The sequence below is a fragment of the Bos grunniens genome, chromosome 5 (assembly GCF_055505025.1).
Source record: "Bos grunniens cultivar Pamir isolate PY7600 chromosome 5, Bosgru_T2T1.0, whole genome shotgun sequence".
Taxonomy (NCBI): domain Eukaryota; kingdom Metazoa; phylum Chordata; class Mammalia; order Artiodactyla; family Bovidae; genus Bos; species Bos grunniens.
In genome coordinates this window covers 116817037-116835887 of record NC_141169.1, presented here as the reverse complement: position 1 = coordinate 116835887, position 18851 = coordinate 116817037, and the positions used below count along the sequence as shown (strand labels likewise).

The 18851-nt window shown below is 58.5% G+C and overlaps 1 protein-coding gene across 4 annotated transcripts in view; it reads left to right on the top strand.

Moving 5' to 3' along the window:
- The window catches only part of PHF21B (PHD finger protein 21B), an 86754-nt gene that overhangs the window by 47352 nt on the left and 20551 nt on the right, over positions 1-18851 (top strand). The gene's annotated exons all lie outside the window — the stretch shown is intronic.

The following is an 18851-nucleotide window of genomic DNA, read 5'->3' as shown; positions in this document are numbered from 1 at the left end:
ACAGGGCCAATGGTCTGTCCCCACTGAACTGTGAGCTCCCCAAGACGGACCTCACAGATTCATGCCTGGAACAAAATGCTGAGTGGCAGAAGGAAGGAATGGATAAAGCAGTGAGTGCACCTCCAAAGGCTGGGTGGGGCCTCCTCCCCGCCCCTGATACGGCCCCCCAGTGCCCTGAACTTGGCCTGTCTCCACCGACTGGACCAAAGACCCGCCTTCAACCCCCGGGTCTGACGCTCGTTAGGGGGGCAGTGCAGGTCTTTGATTGGGAGAAGGGTTCTGAGAGTCCAGGTTAGAAGGCGCACTCCCACCAACCATCAGCCTGGATGGTAGACTTGGCTGCGTTTCACCATTTTACACTCTCACCTACCACAAGGTCAAAAAAACCAGGCCATTCTCAGCTTCCATGGGATCTGTAATTCTCAGGACCTTCTGGCCCCGCTGCCTGGGTCTGCCATTGTTCTGAGCAGTTATGAAAAGCAGGGCTGCAGGAGAGAGAGGGTGAGCCCGCAGGAGCAGGGCCTGAGTCACAAGGGGGCAGGCTGGCCTGGCCCACACGGGCGAGGTCACTGCCCCTCCCGGCCCTTACTCACTGTGAGCCCAGTGCTGTGCAGCTCGTGGGAGGGCCTGGGGCTGGGGACACGGGGAGGGGTCAGGAGGCAACCCCACAGCCAGAACCTGGTGATCCACACGCTCCCCTGCTCCCCACCGAGGTCTCAGGGATTGCCCTCGCGTGGGTCACAGGCTCAAAGCTGACTGACCTTGGGCAGGTCACTCAGCCCTTTAGTCCTGCCTGAAAGGGAGTAGTAGCTGTGAGCTCTGTCCAGGGTGCTGAAGGAGTCAATTACAGTCAGGCCTGCGTGGCATGTAGCAGGGGCTCGATAATGCTGGAGTCATCATTCTCTAATCCCTCTACTCATCCAACACATATTTGCTGAGCTTTTAAAAACTGGAATGAGCTGGAATGTTTAGAAGTTGACTTGTGAAAGTGAAAAGTGTTAATGGCTCGGTCGTGTCCAACTCTTTGCGACCCCAGGGATTGTAGCCCGCCAAACTCCTCTGTCCATGGGATTTCCCAGGCAAGAGTACTGGAGTGGGTTGCTATTCCCTTCTCCAGGGAGGTCTTCCTGGTCCAAGGATTGAACCTGCTTCTCCTGCAGTGCAGACAGGTTCTCTACCCTCTGAGCCACCAGGGAAGACATCCTAATGCTGGAAATTAAACTCCATGAATGGCAGTAAGCCGGCCAGCCCCCACTTCACAGCTCAGGTGGACACCTTCCACCCTCCCCCACCCCGCCACCCCTCTGTGCCTGTGGCCCTCGGGTGACCCACGAGTCATCCTCCCTGGAGGATGCGGCCTCTGGTTTGTCCCACCCCACCCTCGGCCTGGCTGGTGTGAGTGGGTGGAGGCCCATGACCCCTGAGGGCAGGGAGCCTCATGTGTCTGTGGCTGCCCCTGCCCAGCCAAGTCCTCCTCAGCAGGTGTCCAGGTGCTCAGAGGCCTCACGTGGGGGTCTGTCTACCCCACCCTGGTCTCCCTTCCAACGTTTTCCTTCCTGAAGTGCTGCTTGTACCTTGCTTTTATTCTCAGCACTCCAGGGGACTCCAGGGCACCCACCATCTTACTGGGGACAGGTGTGGGCACACTCAGAGGGGCTTCTGACTGAGGGTGGGGGCTCATGGCTGAAATCTGCCCTCCTTCTCCCTGCTGAGTGAGGGCCAATGAGATGGGCTCCCTGTGAGCCGTGCCTCTCTGGCAAACCCGGGGCAGGAGTAGGGTGAGAGGCCCGCATGCCTTTGTGGCTTGAACAGAAACCTCCCGCCCCACCCTGAGGGCCCTGCCTGCATCCTAGCCTGGTCTGCGCCGTCCTTGGCAGCCTGACTGACCAGAGCAGCATCTCAGCCTCCTGCTCCAGCCCCCAGGGGTTGTCCTGCTCCTTCTCTGGTCATTCCTTATAACTTGAGACCCCAAATCTGAAATTAAAATATCTCTCTATCCTGTGGGCCCTGCTGTTCAGCGAGGCCTCATTGTCATGGCTCACTAACCCAGGGATGCAGTCTGGACCACGTGGCTTGGGAAGTCACTCGCAGCAGGCGGGTATCAGCAGTGGTAATGCTGGTAGTTAGAACTGCACTGGGAACTCAGGGGCATCCCTGGTGGCTCAGATGGTAAAGAATCAAAAGTCTGCCTGCAATGAGGGAGACCTGGGGTCGATCCCTGGGTTGAGAAGATCTCCTGGAGAAAGGCGCGGCAACCCACTCCAGTATTCTTGCCTAGAGAATCCCTATGGACAGAGGGGCCTGGTGGGCTACAGTCCACGGGCTCACTAAGAGTCGGAGGCGACTGGGGGCTTCTCTCAGCTGTGGTGCCCGGGCTTCTCACTGCAGCGGCTTCTTTTGTTGCGGAGCAGAGGCTCTAGGCACGCGGACTCAGTAGTTTTGCGTGGGCTTAGTTGCTCTGCGGCATGTGAGATCTTCCCGGGCCAGGGATGGAACACATGTCCCCTGTGCTGGCAGGCGGACTCTTAGCCACTGGATCAGCAGGGAAGCCCACTGCTAACGTAGCTTTCCCCACCAGTGAACTCTGGGCTTCTCATGACTCGTGTCACGTCCTGATTATACCGCCCCCTCGTCCCGTCTTCATGCCTTGTCACTCACATCCAGGGCTCCCTGGAGCCCCTGCACTTGCTGCCTGGCCTCCCTGCCTCCACTAGTGCAGCGTCTGGCCCCTCTCGAATCTCCAGGCTGCCCGCCCATCTCTTACCACCGTTGACGGGTGCAGCTCTGTGTGTTTGCTGCGGGCTCCGTGGCGCTGGGTCCAGGAGCCTGACTGAGGTTTGCGAACGTCCTCTGTCCCTCGTGGCCCTCAGCAGGCCATGCCTTCCCTGCAGTTCCAGGCGCTTTTCAGAGATGTGAGGACAGAAGTCTGTAACAGGACAGTAACAAACCCCGTCACAATGGTGAGGCCTGTGTACACTTTACTTTCATAAATGACCTTGACCACTCCGAACTTTGCTCAGTGCTACCCAGAGATCATAGAGATTTCTTTCCCGATCTCAGTCCTTCCCTTCAACCCCCAGCCCTGTGGAGTTGGGACACGCCCTTCAGGCCTTAACTGACATAGATAGGACTGCGGATTCCTGTCCCAAAGCAGCACGCTGACTGTGAAGCTGCCGAAAGGTGGCAGGGGGATGGGTGTTGACCCAGGTTCTACCCTCTGGGGGGTGGGTCTGGGCTCCTGCAGACGCCCCTCCAGAGGCCCCCCTTTCCCTTTCTTCCCATAAGGGCTGGCGCTGCAGCAAGAAGAGGCCCCCCTTTCCCTTCCTTCCATAAGGGCTGGCACTGCAGCTCTTGCCATTTTTTTAATAGATAACTTTTTGCTTTGAGATACAATTTACATGCATTGACATTCGCTGGTCTTCACTGTACTGTTTGGTGAGTTTTGACAGTTTATACACACAGGTAACTAACTTACACTGGGATGGAGCAGACCACCGCCCCTGGGGGCATTGTGGAGCCTGGCCACGGTGAATCAGGGTGTGCACGACAGAGGGAAGGTCCTGAAACGTCTGCTCAGCCGTCCACCTGGAGGTGGGGGAAGGAGCCATTCAGGAAAGCGCCTTGTGTCTGGGCGTGTGTCTGCGCAGAGGTGGCCTTGGCCCCTCGTGCTGCCTGCAGGGCTGTAGGGTTGTTAGCGCTCCCGGATGCCCTCTGGGCCGGGCTCTGTTAGGCAGCACCTCGAGGGAGCTTGGCAACAGGGCCTCTGGCCCCGGTGAAGCTCCCTGAGAGGCGTCTCCTCCCACCCTGTCCCTGTGGCCACGGGACAAACCTACCCTGGGCAGACGGTCATCCTGAGGACGTGGAGGCTGGTTCTGCTAAGAGCCAGCCAGCGCCCATCCGCGTGGCTCCACTGTGGCAGGCCTCGCCTGTGTCCTCTCGTCTGTGCTCGGCGCGAATCGCAGCCAGGCCAGGACGCTTCCCAGAGCCGAGCTTTCAGACCCACCCACCCCCAGCATAAGGTGGGTCTGGCACCCAGCAACCTCGTGGGGAAGACTGAGCATCGCTGGGTGTCTCTCCTACGGAATGAGCGGGTCGGCACAGCGCCTGCCACTCGGGGCGCCCTGCGGCCAAGCCTCTCGTGGCCTCCTCCACGCTCCCTGCCCTGGGCCTGGGTCAACTTAGCGTCAAGTTCAGAAGATACCTTCTGGGGACCTGCCTGACCGTCTCCCCCCACCCCGGGTGCTGGTGGCCCCGTCCTAGAAATGGGGAGACTGAGTCTGGAGATGAAGGCGCTGGTCCAGAGTCTGGGGTTGTTTCTCTGGCACGCGGGCAGGAGTGGGGGCCGCCTGGTGCTGGGCCCCTCCCTTCCGGAGCTGAGTGTGGTTCCCCCACACAGGACCGTGTGCAGAAGACAGATTCCTGGGACCCACCACGGCCACCAGCTCCCAGGTCCCAGGGCACCGCCAGGCATCGCAGTCCCCTCTGCCCTGCTCCGGATGGGCTCTAAGCGCCTCCTGCATGCCAGACAGCGTGGGCTGGGCCATAGCAGCCGTGCCGAGCCCCGGGGGACCCGGTGTGCCTCTCTGTGTGTCCTTCCCCCTCCCGTGGCCACGTCTTATCCCGCAGGACAGGGTCGCCCTGGGGTCCCCTCCCGCTGGCACCTCCCCAGCCACTCCCCTGGGGCAGGCCACTTTGCTTCCTGCCACTTTCCTCGTCCACGCTGGGGTCCTGAGCTCAGCTCCCAGAAGCACGGAAGCCACCTAGACACGGTGGTGCTCTGTCAGTGACAGTCAGCACTCCACCCCCGGCCCTTCTGTGCTGGTGGGACCTGCGTCTCTACTGTCTGAGCAGCGTCGGATCCCAGCTCACATCCTCCCATCCTGGCCTGGGACTTGCTTGGAGGCTGACCCGAAAGACAGGGCCAGCCACCTTGCCTTCCTTGCTTCTGTCCACATGGGGCCTGGCACCGAGTGGCTCTCGATAGACGGTGCTGAGCCCAGTTACTGCCCACAGGAGAAAAGGTAGATGCCTGCTAAGTCGCTTTAGTCGTGTCTGACTCTTGGCGACCCCACGGACTGTAGCCTGCCAGGCTCCTCTGTCCTTGGGATTCTCCAGGAAAGAATACTGGAGTGAGTGGCCATGCCCTTCTCCAGGGAATCTTCCCCACCCGGGGATCAAACCTGGGTCTCTTAATGGCTTCTGCATTGGCAGGTGGGCTCTTTACCACTAGGACTACCTGGTCAGAAAGGTTCAGTTCAGTCACTCAGTCGTGTCCGACTCTTTGCGACCCCATGAATCGCAGCACGCCAGGCCTCCCTGTCCATCACCAACTCCCAGAGTTCACTCAAACTCACGTCCATTGAGTCAGTGATGCCATCCAGCCATCTCATCCTCTGTCGCCCCCTTCTCCCCCTGCCCCCAGTCCCTCCCAGCATCACGGTCTTTTCCAATGAGTCAACTCTTCACATGAGGTGGCCAAAGTACTGGAGGTTCAGCTTTAGCATCAGTCCTTCCAAAGAAATCCGAGGGCTGATCTCCTTCAGGATGGACTGGTTGGATCTCCTTGCAGTCCAAAGGACTCTCAAGAGTCTTCTCCAACACCACAGTTCAAAAGCATCAATTCTTCGGTGCTCAGCTTTCTTCACAGTCCAACTCTCACATCCATACATGACCACAGGAAAAACCATAGCCTTGACTAGATGGACATTTGTTGGCAAAGTAATGTCTCTGCTTTTGAATATGCTATCTAGGTTGGTCATAACTTTCCTTCCAACGAGTAAGCGTCTTTTAATTTCATGGCTGCAGTCACCATCTGCAGTGATTTTGGAGCCCAGAAAAAGAAAGTCTGACACTGTTTCCACTGTTTCCCCATCTATTTCCCATGAAATGATGGGCCCAGATGCCATGATCTTTGTTTTCTGAATGTTGAGCTTTAAGCCAACTTTTTCACTCTCCTCTTTCACTTTCATCAAGAAGCTTTTTAGTTCTTCTTCACTTTCTGCCATAAGGGTGGTGTCATCTGCATATCTGAGGTTATTGATACTTTTCCCGGCAATCTTGATTCCAGCTTGTGCTTCTTCCAGCCCAGCGTTTCTCATGATGTACTCTGCATATAAGTTAAATAAGCAGGGTGACAATATACAGCCTTGACATGAAAGGTAGTGGGGGATTAATCCTGTTTTCCTATTGGCTGCAAGGTCAGGAAATCAAGCCAGGAGCCCATTGCCAAGAGCAGGACCTTGCTGTCTGAGCCAGACCCTCTTTGAGGGGCTCTTGGGAGCCCCTGGGGTCTCTAGAGTGTTCTGTATCTCAGCCTGGGTGTTGGTGACTTGGGTGTAGACACATTGAAATCATCAAGCCATACACTCAGGTCTCGTGCTCACTATAAGTTGACTGTTTCTCAGTCTTACCAGGGTGGGGGGCTTCTCTGGAGTGCCAGGCGCCTCTGGGGGCCCGGGGCCCGCCCCTCCCCACCACTGCCCATGAGAGGCTCGTGGCAGGGGACCTCTCCCCATAGGGAGCGTGTCCTGGCCGCCAGCGGGCTCCCTGGGGTGCTGTGCAGACACGCTCCCCTTTAATTAGATTCCAGGGTGTTGGAGGTGGCAGGCTGATGAGGCCAGGGTCAGTGGGCATGGGCGCCCGCCGATCACACGTGGAAATTAGATTTCCTAAATGACCGTTTATTTCCAGAGGCCGGGGTCGGTGGCGGGAGGCAGTTAGGACACGCCTGTGGATGGCGTCTTCCCGTCACTGAGGTTGGTGTTGAAAGCGCATGGAGGTTGGTGGCGGCCTCTGGACCTGGGGGGCTGGGGAGCAGCTCTGGGGCCTCCTGTTGGGGGGACAGACACTACTGTGCCCCAAGTCGGGGGTAGCCGGGGAGCGTGAGGTGAGGTGGCCGGGCGGTCCGTGGGGGCCAGGTGTTGGGGAAGGCAGGAGCCCAGCATGCTGCCTGCTTCTCACCCAGGCCCGGGAGGCAGCCCCTCTGTGCTGGGAAGGAAGTTACCCCTGTGCCTGCCTCCTGCAGCCCTGGACATGGGCCCACGCCCCTCCTCAGCCCTGGACACGAGCCCACATCCTTCCCTAGGGATTTGCTCCATCGTTCCAGGGGATGGTCAGGGGAAGGAGAGCTGGTGCAGGGTCTTCCCAGGGTGCCCGCGAGGCTGCAGCCAGAGCCCCTGGGTCCTCTGCACTGACACCGCCCCACCCATCTGTCCTCAGGGCCGAGGGGCTGGCCTCCTCCTTAAGGCGCCTCATTAGAAGAGGCAGCCCCTTCACTGGGGACGGTGGTGGTGGGGGGAGCTTCCAGTCAGGGGCGGCCATCCAGGACCGCCTCCTCCCCGTGACTCTGGACGTGTCCACAGGCAGAGCTGAACAGCACGGGGGTGCCTCCTTCTCAAGACTCAGGTACCCAGAGTGCCCGAGTACGGGAACAGGGGCCTTGGCCGGCTCCAGCCTCCCCCACATTTGGTTCTCAGACACAGCACTGGTTTCCCAGTTGAGATGATGGGAGGTGGCCGTTCTCACTGGCCTTGTGGACACCCCTCCACACCCTGGATCCCGTGTGGCTTCAGATGCTGCCATCTGCGGGGACATGGCCAGCGTACCCCCCACCCCCGCACACCCACCCCACACCTGCGGTTGCCAGGGACTCGGGGCTGTTCTTTTCCTGCACTCTGAAGATCACAGCCCCCGATACTTAAGTCCACGATGCCATTTAGAGTGTGTATTTCCTACTAAATAGCATAAAATTACACCCTTTCAAGTTAATTAAACCACTTTGCCACGCTGGGGGCTGCTGAAAGGGTGTTTTAAATGTCAGTGCGGAGTAGCTGCATGTGTTCTCTGGGGCTCTCTGGTTAAGGATGGCCTTGCCTGTAAAGACCTCTGCATTGGTTAAGTGGCCCCGGGCAGCCCGCCTCGGCCAGCCCCATGCAGTTGGGGTCACCGGGACCCAGCCTGGCCAGAGCATCTGGGCCAGCAGCTGATCTCCCCGGAAGCACGCAGTCAACAGCTCTGCCTCGAGGTGGGCGTTTGCAGAGCCTCCTAACAGGGCTTCAGAAAATGACTCCCCTCGTGCGGTGTGAGGATGCAGGTTTTGGAAGAGGGTTCTTGTTTTAAAGACCAGTGTTGCGGTCTCCTGAGAGACCCTGGGGTGTAGCCTCCTCTCCTCCAGGAGCTGCAGTGCCCTAGGGACCAGTCCTTGGAGCCCAGGAGGAAGCAGGATGCTCAAGGCAGGGGGGCCAGCGGGTGTGGGTGCCTGTGGGCAACAGCCTTGCGACTTTGGCCAGCCCCAGGAGGGGACATCACCCCGGCCTCTGTGGCACACGGGCCATTTGGACACCCTGCCCCTCCAGGAGGCAGCTGGCGTGTCCCAAGAGGTGAAAATCCACTCCCAGAGGGCTCCCTGCCTGGCCCACAGTGGGCACCTCGGGTCCTGCCTGCACACAGCAGCTCCGCTTGGCTGGCTACAGCAGCCAAGAGCCCTCCCAGGCTCCCAGTCGGTCTCAGGGAACAGCCAAGCTCCAGGTGGGGATCCAAGGCCCTGCTCGCATGGGGACACATGTGCGGTGCTTCACGCACTTGGGTGGCCGGGAGGTTTCCCATCCCCTGAACATTCCCATCCATCCGTCCCCTGCAGACCGACTGTCGGCTCTCCCAGTCTTGCCCATCGAAGGCGCTGACTGGTGCCCGTGCGTGTGAGCCCAGTGGCCCTGGGCAGGCCCAGACGGGGACCTGCTGATCCTCACTGCATCAGGAGCCCCCCCGGCCCTCCCGCCAGCCCCGTCGCCCTGCAATCCTTCCCTCCCCCTCCCTGTCACCACCCTGGTCCCTGATGTACGTGTGTGAGCCCGGGGACCCATGGCGTGAGTCACACCGGCGGCTCAGGGCCAGATGTCTCCCCGTGTCTGACCCTCTGGTCCTGGGAACGGGAGGCGGTTCTCGATGCCCCAGCTTCGGGGGTGAGGACAGGGTGCTTGATGTGACCCAGGCCAGCAGGGGAGTGGAATTCGAGTGCAGGTAGGTTGCCCACCCGCACCCCCCCCACCAGGTAACTGGAGCTCCGGGTATGCGTTGGGTCCCAGCCATAGACATAGGACGTGGGCTGGGAGGAGACAGCAGAGGCGGGGGAGCCTTTCCCTGGGTTTTCACAGGCACCCCCAAAGGCCCCCTGACGGTCCTGTGTGGGCGAGCTCGGGGTTACGGGAGGCGGGCCGCGGGCTCGGGGGCGCCAGTCGGGGCTGGCAGAGCTCGCCTCAGCGCAGGGAAGGACGTCTCTGGCATTCCCGATGGTGATGGAGGCGGCACTCGGATTTCATCTGCGAATAACAAACTGGTTTTGCACGACCGTAAAAGTGGTGCTTAGGTTACGTTAATGTTTACTGGCACTTTGGGATGTTGGAGCTCCGCTGTTATCTTTGCCCCACGTCACAGCAGTTCCATAAAGATGCGAGGAAAATTGCAAGTTACGAAGCTGCTTGGCTGCCGCAGAGCGGGCAGTTGGCCACCTTCTCCGGGGCGCCCTTCATGCTTCTCGGGGGCCTGGGGCTGCTGCACCCCTTTCAGGCGGGAGCTTCAAGGGGTGCAGAAAGCAGGGGCCCCCACTCTGGTCAGCTCAGCGCACACTTTCCTGGCTGGGAGGAGGGGCAGAGGAAGCGAATGCTCCCTTCCACACAGTTCTTGAAGACCCCGCAGAGCCGATGGTGAGCGTCCGGAGAGCGTCTGGGGCCACAGCTGCCCTGCCCTGACCCCAGGGCCCCCCACGAGCCTCCCAGACAAGGCTCGTCAAGGTCACAGGGACTGTGCCCGGACACAGGGCGCTTCCTCCTCCTGCCAGGAGCCGGGCTCCCAGGTGACTCCTGCTCTGTGTCCACGGCGCTGGCTGGAGCCCAGCCACCCAGGTCAGACAGAGGGGGCGGACAGACGGATGGACGTGTGCTATAAACAGCGTAGCCTCCTTCCTTGAGGACCGCCACTGCAGTGCTGGGGTCTGAGCTCCATAAGGTCAGGCTCTCCCTGCCCAGCCCGGAGACCCTCTAGCAGCTGCCGGTCAGGCCGTGGGCACGCAGCTCCCAAGCCGTGCTCATTGGCCCCTCCTACGTCCTGAACTCTGAGTCCCAAACCCTCCTCTCTGGCTGAGAGTCTCAGCTCAGGACTCAGCTCGAATCACAAGGGTGTGAGTGGGCATCTGAGCAGGGTGATGCGAGGGAGGGGCGGCAGCCCCCAGGATGAAGCCAGCAGACGGGTCTAAGGGGTCGTTTAGGGGCTCAGGACACGGTGGCCCCAGAAATCCGCTCCCCCAATGCCACAAGATGTCTGGCTTCGCACGAGGCGGCCAAGGGCTCAGGCCGTGACGAGAGCCAGCTCCTGCTGTAGGCTGGCCGCATAACACCAGCCCCCATCTCGTCCCTCGGTGTAGGGGTGGGGGAGGCCCAGCGGAATGTTCTGGCAACTGGGAAGGGAACTGGCAACACCTGCACGGCTCCCTATAGCCAAAGTGAGCTTCTGCTTCTCTTTCCTGATGAGTGATGAGACAGAAGCCTCGGCCCCGCGCCTGCCTGAGCCAAGCTTGGACGAAAACGCTGCTGCTTGGACCCAGTGACAAGCCGCTCCAGGGCACATGACCGTATCCCCAGCTGCTCAGCATGCAGACCTCTCACGGGCGCCGATTTGGGGCTGAGCTTCTGGAATTTTAGGTGGGGGGGATGACTGAAGGTGGCCAGCCCGGTGGCTGCTTTCCCTGGCCTGGAGTGTGGGCTTTCCCAGAGGAACTGGGAGCCACATCCTGGGGTGACCCTGGGGACACAGAGGACCTCCTCTTAACTCCTTGGCAAAGGGCAATCTGGGTCAGCAGTGGGGCCGTGGCACCCTGTCCAGTCCCGGGGCGTCAGTGGATAGAGATGCGCCGTGGGCTGCCTCAGGGTGGTGGTGGGTGAGCCGCCTAAGGAGCCGCATCCACCTTGTTCTCAACAAGAAACATGTCGTGTGGGCATCATGTCTTTAGGAGGGCTCCTCTGTCGGTGTTTCTAGAGTTCCATCCGTGTATCTGTCTGGACGCCAACGTGGTCTTCATACAGATGGAGAGAAACCCAGCTGTCCTGAGTGTGCCATGGCGGCGGCCTAGGGTGGGGTGCTCTGGAGACCAGGGGTGCTGAGCTGTGGTCGCTGACCAGTCCGTTCCCTCCCCAGGACTGGGGGCCAGTTTCTGTGGCTTCATCACCATGCCCGTGCTGGTACTGCCCCCGAACGGAGGGGCCCTGGGACCCACGTGAGTGTTAGTTGCTCAGTCGTGTCCAACTCTTTGCAGTCCTGTGAGCTGCCGCCCGCCAGGCTCCTCGGTCCATGGGATTCTCCAGGCAAGAATACACTGGAGTGGGTGGCCATTCCTTCTCCGGGAGATCTTCCTGACCCTGAGATTGAACCCGGGTCTCCCGCAGGCAGTTTCTTTACCGCCTGAGCCACTGCGGAAGCCTGGGACCCACTCGGAGCACCGACAGCTGTCACTCCCAAGTCCTCAGAAGCCCAGTGAGAGGCAAAGGCCATGCTCCCATTTCTGTGATGGGGAAACTGAGTCCCAGGTCCCCCAGGAAGCCCTTGGGGGTGGGGGACTGGAGTGCAGGCTGCCCCCTCTCCGCAGGAGTCCTTCAGGAGGGACCTGGCCTAGCTGGACACTCGTGTCCAGGACCTGGGAGCGTCCTGCGGGAGCGGGCCTTTTACAGCCTTCCTCGGCTCCTCCCATCCCCACCCCGAGCATCTCCTTGGAGGGGTGATTGCTGAGGCCTGAGTCATCCATCGCTCGGCCAGTCGTCGTAGCCTCCTGACGGAGGACGGTTTACAGGCGCTCGGGGTCTGAGTGGGGTCAGTGGGTGACGAGCCGGCGTGGCTTCCTGTGTGTCCTACACCCTGGCGTGGCCCATTCGGGGCAGGGCAGGGCAGGGCCCAGCCTTGCCGCAGAGGCACATTCCTTCTCCTTATGGGTACCACCTGCTCTGGGCCAGTAAAACCCAGAAGAGACGTGAGTTTTCAGCTGAGAGTCGCATGCCCTTGGGGGAGAACGCCTTCAGCCTCTGGGCCCACGTGGCTCCTTTGGTAAACCGAGGGGACATTGAGCGATGCCCAGATTCAGACACTCGCTTCACATCGTCTGGTTCTCTCGAGGGAGAGCAGAGCTCCCTTTGCAAGTCCCCTGAGCACCAACTTGTAAAGCGTCTCTCCTCCAGGTTCAGACTTTTTAAGATAGAAAAGCTCCCTGGACCCTGGTCCTGCAGCCTCTGAGCGGCGGCCTGTGGCCCTTTGTGCCCAGGGGTTGGGTCCTGACATGTAGGTGGGGGTCAGAGGGCAGGCGTGTCTCTCTGGTGACCGTGGGGAAGGACGGTCACTGCTGTTGGAGCTTGTGGGGTCGCTGAGCTCCGTCCCCTCCAGGTGTGGACAGGACCCCAGGGCCCTCTGGGAAACAGGAGGGTCGAGTGTTCGGCAGAAGGCAGTGCGAGACCACACGTGTGCTCACACAGCCGTCTGCCCCACGCAGCATCCCCAGGAGCCATTGCCATGGCAACCCCTCCCCGGTGCTATCACGTGAGAAGGCCCCTCTGTGAGGCCGGCCCTGCCGGTTCCTGAGTGGGAATAAGAGGAGTTTTGAAAAATAGCTTCTGATATCCCGAGTGCAACTGGAGGCAGGGTTGGGTCACCCTGGGGCACCTGTCTGAGGGTTGGTGGTTTGGGTTTGGGGGCTCAGGCTGGGGAAAGGCGTGTGGAAGCCCTGGGGTCTGTAGGAACCTCCCATGCACCCACCCACCATCCACTGGTCTCCCGAACTCACACTCCAGGGAAGCCCTCTGTGCGGCCAGCATTGAATTGGAAACCTGTGAACATTTCCAGTTCGGGAGTGGACGCTCGCTGCAGGCCTCGGGAGGGGCCACACATGGCGTGCTCGGCCCAGGACTAAGCTTGGTCTACCTGGTGCCTTCCTGCTCGCTATGACACGCCAACAGCCGTCCTGGGAGGGGGCGTGTGGGGTTGTCTTTGGTTGGCAGTTGTGGAAACTGAGGCACAGAGGGGCTTAGGAGCCCCCACAGTGCTCAGGGTTGGAGATTGAGTTCAGGGGCAAGGTCAGCCCTGAGTTGAGTCCTGTGAGTGGAGAAAGTTCTGTAAAAGGGCATCCGGGTGGGGCCTTACAGGGTGCACGCTCCTCTCTCCCTCAGCCCCACCCTGTGCACTCTGTCCCCCCGCACGGCTCATGGTGACCCCACCCTGCTCCTGCCCCCCTGCCGCCAGGAAAGAGGACTGAGTGCCTTGAGCCGCCGCGCGTCCCAGGGTCCCTGTATGCCCTCCGGTCCTGCTGCTTTCTGTCCCGCCGGCTGGGACTGCCAGTCTCCTGATCCATCCGGTCAGAGTCTGGGTGAGAGCTTCCCGTCCTGCCCAGCACCCCAGTTCCCAGGCCATGCAGGCTGCCTGGGGTTCAGTGGGAGCCCCGGATGCAGACTGTCCCCAGACACTCCGGGGTCTGTCCCCTGACGTGGAGGAAGAGCTGTTGAAGCAAACACAGCAGGAAACCTGGGACACCAGGCTCTGGTTTCCTTTTCTGCGTCCTCACACTTCCTCACGTTCCTGTACTTGCCTCTCGTCATTGCGGGGAGATGAGCACGTGTGCCCCGTGTGCGAGATGGAGAGACTGATGCTGGAGAGCAGAGCGGACTTCCGCAGGTCGGCCCAACCAGAGAGGGGCCTCTGCAGGACTGGCTCCTGGACAGGCTGACCCCAAGGCCGTCACTGCTGGGGTGCCAGGCTGCGCCTCCCTCCCACGCTCGGTGTCCTGGTTCCAGGTGCCGACCCGGCCAGGTCTGACCCACTCCCTCTACGTGGCGCTCGCAGAGCCAAGAGTGCAACCAGGCTCTGTGTGGACCTCGGGCGCCCACTCCCGTTAGCCCCCTGCCGCAGAAACGCTCCCCGTCGTGGACGAGAAGATGGGGCGCAGAGAGCTGGGGGCCACATGCGCCTGGTGCCAGAGCCCGAGCCCAGACCGTCCCCGCCCGGGTACCGTCAGACACACCTGTCTGCTGGGCACCTCCTACGTGCCTCGGCCGGGACTGAGCTTGGCCGAGGTTTCCCAGGCTGCCCCGGGGACGCCACTGATGCAGGAAAACACATGAAGTTGTCTTTGACTTTTATGGCCCCTTTTTCCCTATTAAAATGCTTGAAGCTGTAACTGTCATCATAAGGAGCTCATTTATCTTGACCAGAGTGCGGCTGTAAACTATCCGGGGCTGGTGGAATAGCCCCTGAGATGATTGTTTCTGCTGCTATCGATAAATTCCGACACGGAGCAGAAAGGTCAGCCCCTGCCAGATAAAATGGCTCTTCAGCTTGTTAATTAAAGGTTTATAAGGATGTGGAAGAGCGCGCTCTGGGCTGAGCCTTGGAGCGATGGGAGGATGGACGGGGCAGGAAGGGGGCGTTGGTGCTCCTGGAGGAAACCGCGGTTCCTGGAAACCTGCTCAGCAGCCCGTTTGGTAAACTCCTCCCCAAAGGCTAGGACTTCAGGCTTTGACTTAGGGAGTCAAAGCCTCCCTCCCTACCTCTCCTGCTCCCCTGGCACCCAGGACACCCTGCAGAGTGCTCCCTGAAGAGTCAGAAGGCACCCCGAGTCCCAGGCAGTGGCGTAAACCTGGAGTCAGGCCATGTTTTAGTTCGTGGAGTCAGCAGGTGGATGGTCTTTATTCTGTGATCATCCCGCAGGTCTTCAGTCTCCCCTGTGGCGGGTCGTGTTTCTTTCTTGCTCACCGAGTGTTTGCGAGTAAGGTCAAAGTAAAGTTCCCCCTGTCTCCCTCACCCTCTGACTCACCCCAACCTCGAGGGCTCTGCCCCTCCAGCCGCCTCTGCCCCTGCCTCCCCGTCGTGGTCCCCTCCCCCAGGTCCCCTCCCTGGTTGTGGATTTCTCAGCGCGTGGACAGAAGTCACCGGTGTGTCTCAGGTCAGGAGAGGGCTGAGCACCGACCTGCGGTGATGACATAGAACCATGGACGGTGGCGTGTGTGAGACACACGGACACGGAGCAAAGGAGGAACCCAGAGAGGAGTCCATACAGAAACACGCGACGCCAGAGACTCAGACAGCCGGTGCAGTAACACACTCAGAATCGGACGCACGGCCACCCTCACGCCTTCCCGTGCAGATACGCACGGGCTGGAAAAACATACAGATGGCACTCAGCGGTCGCCTGGATGGCTTGTTCAGGGATCTTAGCTTTCGTGCCTGCTCTCTGGCTTCTGTGGGTGTTGGGCATGGATTTGCCCTTGTGGTCCTGAGGCTCTGGGGTCTTCGTGCAGGAACCCCTGCTTCCAGGGGGCAGCACGGCCCCACCCACGGGTGGAGCCAAGTGCCCGTGTGGGCCTTTTGCTGGAGAACCTGCTGGAGGGACAGGCTGCTTTCTTCTGGGCCTGCAGTCCCCAGGTTGGCAGAATCGCCTGGGAGTTTATTTAATCAAGTGGTGCTCCCTTTGTGCCTGCCGCTCACCTGTGCAGCTCTGGACCGGGGCCCAGGGGTTGACAGCAGACAGACCCCACAGGTGATGCTGGATGAAACAGCGGGCCCAGGGGCAGCTGAGGGCGCCGCCTTCTATGTGCATCCCTCTGCGAAAGGCGGGCAGAGTCTTTCAGACACGGGCATTGGGCAGGGTCCAGGGGCAGCTGAGGGCGCCGCCTTCTATGTGCATCCCTCTGCGAAAGGCGGGCAGAGTCTTTCAGACACGGGCACTGGGCAGGGTCCAGGGGCAGCTGAGGGCGCCGCCTTCTACGTGCATCCCTCTGCGAAAGGCGGGCAGAATCTTTCAGACACGGGCATTGGGCCGGGCTCGCTACACTGTGCTGGAGAGGGAAAAACGGCACGGTGGATTGAGACGCTCCCTCATAGTGACCGCGTTTGCTTGGATGCTCTCTGCGTTGCGTATAAAGCTCTATTCTAGCAAATGTCCACGGTGAATTTCCAGTTAAATGTGGATAATTCGGCTCCATGAAGAGAGGCGGGCAGCTGGCTGGAAGGACATAAACCTCAGAGCTTTGTCCACTTGGGGCAGGTGGGAAGTTCCAGAGGAGGGAGGAACCACCCCATCGTAACCAGGAGAAGCAGCTCTGTGGGTTGTGGGGCCTCTGTCATCTCATCTGGGGAAGGATGATACTCCTTCCAGGGACAGAGAGCTTTAAGGGGGGAAATAGGGAAGGGAGTTTATTTTTAGCAGCTTTGTTAGAATAATATATACAATAAAGTGTTATATTTAAAAAGTGCAAGATGTTTGACATAGGCATCCATCTGTGAGACCACCACTAGAATCAAGATAGAAAACACACCCTTGACCCTCAGAAGTTTCCCTAGGCCTTTGTAGTCCCTTCCTTTCATCCCCATCTCGATACAATCTCTGATCCCTTTAGATGAGTTTGCATTTCCTGGAATTTCATGTAAATGACATCGTACAATAGTATGTGCTCCCTTTTTTGACCGGCTCCTTTCGTTCAGCAAAACCACTTTGAGATTCATCCATGCTGTGCATATCAGTTGCTCATTCCTCATTCCTTTTTCGTTGCTGAGTAATATTCCATTGTGTGGATATGCCACAGTTTGCTCATCTGTGGACCTGTTGTGGGCCCGTTGATGAACATCTGGGCTGTTTCCAGTAGAGCTGCTGGGAATGTTCCTGAACAAGCCTCTGTATGGACATGTGCTCTCATTTCCCTTGAGTAACATCTAGAGGCAGAATGTTTTAGTTGGGATTGCTTTAACAAAAACACCATCAACTTGGGGGCTTAAACAACGGACACATATTTGTCAGAGTTCCGGAGGCTGGGACGTCCAAGGTCAAGGTGCTGGTTGATCTGGTTTGCGGTGCAAACCCTCTTTCCGATTTGCAGATGGATGTCACCTTTGTCCATTTCAGCTGCGAGAAAAAATGCCACAGGCTGGGTGGTTCTTGTACACAGAAACTTACTGGGACGTCCTTGGCAGTCCGGTGGTTAAGACTCTGCCCTTCCAGTGTGGGAGGCTTGTTGTGTTCCATCCCTGGTCAGGGAAGTAAGATCCCACATGCCACACAGTGCAGCCAAAACTGAAAAAAAAACAACAAGTGTTTTTATGAATGAGTGTTAAACTTCACCAAGTGCCTTTGAGACATCCAGTGAAGATGATATTAAAAAAAAAAGAAAGAAAGAAAAGTTTATTGCTCACAGTTCTAGAGGTCGGTAGTTGGAGAGCAGAGTGCCAACATGGCCAGGTGAGGGCTTTTTCCAGCTGCAGACTTCTTGCCTGGGGGAAGGGGCTAGAGTCGCTGCAGCCTCTTTTACAGGCACGAATCCCATTCATTTCATCAGGATTCCACCCTCCTGGCTGAAGCACCTCCCAAAGGCCTTGCCTTCTAACACCATCGCTTCGAGCATTAGAATTTGAACAAGTGAATTTTAAGGGGACGCTAACATTCAAAGGTCTTCCCCGGTGTCTCAGATGGTAAAGAATCCACCTGCAATGCAGGAGACCAGGGTTCGATCCCTGGGTTGAGAAGATCCCTGGAGAAGGGAATGGCTGTTGCTGTTAAGTCGCTTCAGTCGTGTCTGACTCTGTGCGACCCCATAGACTGCAGCCCACCAGGCTCCCCTGTCCCTGGGATTCTCCAGGCAAGAACACTGGAGTGGGTTGCCATTTCCTTCTCCAATGCATGAAAGTGAAAAGTGAAAGTGAAGTTGCTCAGTTGTGTCCGACTCTTAGCGACCCCATGGACTGCAGCTTACCAGGCTCCTCCATCCATGGGATTTTCCAGAGTTGAGAAGATCCCTGGAGAAAGGAATGGCTACCCACTCCCATATTCTTGCCTGGAGAATCCCATGAACAGAGGAGCCTGCCAGGCTTCAGTCCATGGGGTCACAAATAGTCAGATATGACTGAGTGACTAACACTTTCACTTTCAACATTCAAACCACGGCAGACTCCTTGCTGTGTCCTCACGTGGCAGAGACGGGAAGGAAACCCTCTCAAATCTCTCCTTGCTGCTGCTGCTGCTGCTAAGTCGCTTCAGTCGTGTCCGACTCTGTGCGACACCATAGACGGCAGCCCACTAGGCTCCTCTGTCCCTGGGATTCTCCAGGCAAGAACACTGGAGTGGGTTGCCATTTCCTTCTCCAATGCATGAAAGTGAAAAGTGAAAGTGAAGTCGCTCAGTCGTGCCTGACTCTTAGCGACCCCATGGACTGGAGCCTACCAGGCTCCTCAGGGCGCTAATTCTGGAGCTCTTATCTAGACCATCTCTAATTCCTGAAACTGAGGGGGGGAAAGGGAATGAAGCCTTTTAAAATGTTCTTATTTCAATTGTTATTTACAATTAGTTTTATGTTGTGACATCTGATTCAAGACTAGGTTTAGAAAAGAAGCTAGATCTCTTCTTGTGTCTGTCTGAAGGGCTTTCCAGGTGGCTCAGAGGTAAAGAATCCGCCTGCCAATGCAGGAGATGCAGGGGGTGTGGGTTTGATCCCCGGGTTGGAAAGATCCCCTGGAGGAGGTGATCACAACCCTCTCCAGTATTTTTGCCTGGAGAATCCCAGGGACAGAGGATCGGGGAGGGCTGCAGTCCACGAGGTCTTGTGAGTCAGATATGACTGCGTGAGCATGCACAATCCCATCAAGAGGCCTCCACCTTCATGATCTGGTCACTCTCAAAGGTTCCGTCCGTGAAAGCATCACACTGAGGGTTAGTGTTTTGACACGCGCGTTCCGGGGGACACCGACATTCAGTCCATAGCAATACACATATATTTAACTTTTTACAAAACTGTCAAACTGTTCCAGTGTGGTTATACCAGTTTATGTTCCCAAGAGTG